Consider the following 2,373-nt stretch of genomic DNA (forward strand, 5'->3'; position numbering starts at 1 on the left):
CACGTGGACCAAAATTTCTAAAGAGGCGTTAGGCACTGTACGTGACTGCCTCAAGCGTTGTGCCCCGCCCGTAAGCCGGGGCGGAGCCACCAGCCCGAGGACGCGCTCGATCGATGACGTCACTTGGAGTCGTTGGGGTTGGCTGAGCCTGCGCTACCATGGTAACCAATGGTACTGTGGGTAGTTAGGGCGATTGAACTGTAGTCGACCGGTTTCCAGCCAAGCTACGTGAGCTGGAAGGATCACTTTGCTATTCTTTGCCGTGACACGGCGAATATAGCTTTAAATTACTTTAATGAACTCTACCCGAATAGTAGCCGCTCCCCGCCCAGCGAATGACGTCATAGCTACGCGGCGCCGCTTGACCCGCGCGTCCACGCTGCTGTAGTTTTACTATTTAAATTCATTGCAGCCGCACAGGGCAATAGAACGTTCGTTGGTCTCTCCTGTGACCTTCACCAAAACCACTGTCATCCCGGCGACCTTCTGTAGCGACCCTCCTCTGTCTCGCAGAGTGGCTAACCCCGATCCTTGCGGTATCCAGTGTCACCTTTGTGATCCTTACAGGGCTGCTCAGTATACGATGTGCGTAAAATCAGTTTGTCCAGAGAGAATCCCTTTCTTGCACCCTCAGTCACACTCCCCCCGGCTGCTTCCTGAGCAGCCTCGGAACACCGATTGCTCGGCAGGGAGTGTGCCATCCTCGGAGCTGCAACCTTGCATTCGCCCATCAAAGACAAACGTGCCTAGGGGGGAAGGAGGGGGAAATGGAGCAACTGATATTAGGGTCTAAAGTGGAAGGCAAATGTTTTGAAAATGATGAGGGCAACAAATGTACATATGTGCTTGACACAATGGATGGATGGATGGATTGTGATAAGAATTGTACAGCCCCCAATAAAATTTAAAAGAAAAAAAAAGACAAACGTGTTGTCAGCATCCCAAAGGGTTTTACCAAGCTCAGGAGCACCTTCGTTTCAGTAGCCTTTGTAATCCTTCGCCAATATGCAAACATTGTTTATCTGCAACAGTTTAATCAATGCTGCCCACTTCTGCACCAATGCAGAAAGCCACACCCTTGAGAATTGAATTCACAGCAAATCAAAGTTGTTTAGCTCTACCGGGACTTGCAAACAGCCAGGCACATTCCCAGGCGGAATTTCTCCTCCTTCCAACAATCACACTTTTCTAATTTCGTAAGTCTACCTTTTGGTTGATGTGTGAATAACTAAGACTGATAAAATAGTTTAGAAATTTCTATTAAGATATTAAATTAAAAATAAAATGTTGCCTGCGACCTTTATGAGGCAAACAAGGCCCGGTATCTACGAATTTCCTTAACACTCGCCACACCACTATCACCAAACCTACCTGTAGACCCAACCATCCTTTCTTCTCTCTCATTCTCTTGAGAAGAGGCGTTCAGTCCTTTCAGGATTAATCGCTTCTAGAGCCCTGGTGGCTCAGTGGTTACACCTTGGACTGCCACTCAAAAGGTGGGCAGTTGGAAACTACCAGTCTCTCCTCCGGAGAATGATGGGGTTTTCTACTCCCATAAACATGTATAGTCTTGGAAACTCAAAGGAGCAGTTCTACCCTACCTTATAGGTGGGTCACTGTAAGTCGCCACCAAAGAGGAAGCCTTGTGGTGTTATGGGTTCTGTGTTTGGCTGCTCGCCAAAAGGTCAGCAGTTTGAAACCCCCAGCCACCTTTGGAAGAGGGATGAGGCTTTGTACTCAGTAGAGAGTTGCAGCCTCAGAATGGGTCCAGGAGCAGTTCTGCCCAGCCCGGTAAAGTCTCCCAAGACTTGGAATCCATCCCAGGGCATTGAGTCGTTTGGCTGACTTTGGAATCTTCTTATGAGTCCCTGGAAGCTTGTGGCTTTTGAGTGGGAGCCTCTTTACTCCATTTCTTTCATCCCTTTACTTTCATTTTCATTTTTGCCTCCAATTTTATTTCAACAACAACAAAAAACCCTTGCCCTGGAATTGATTCCAAGTAGTGGTGACCCCGTGTGTTACAGATTAGAAATGCTCCCTAGGGTTTTCATGACCAGAATCTTTTGTTTGGACTTTTTATTGTGAATCGGTGAATTATTTACAGAGCAGCTCATCAGTTATTACATTCAACAATGCACACGTGTTTGTTTCAACTCAAGTATTGTAATCCCCTTGGGGTCACATCATTCATCCCACTTCCTCCCTCTGCCTCCTATTTCTATGCCTCCTTTTTTTAAATTTAAATGCATTTTATTTTTATTTTTTTAATTCATTTTATTAGGGGCTCATACAACTTTTATCACAATCCATACACACATCAATTGTGTAAAGCACATTTGTACATTCATTGCCCTCATCATTCTCAAAACATTT

The sequence above is a fragment of the Echinops telfairi genome, unplaced genomic scaffold, assembly GCF_000313985.2.
Source record: "Echinops telfairi isolate 266 unplaced genomic scaffold, ASM31398v2 ScPeMD7_3;HRSCAF=10, whole genome shotgun sequence".
Classification (NCBI taxonomy): Eukaryota; Metazoa; Chordata; class Mammalia; order Afrosoricida; family Tenrecidae; genus Echinops; species Echinops telfairi.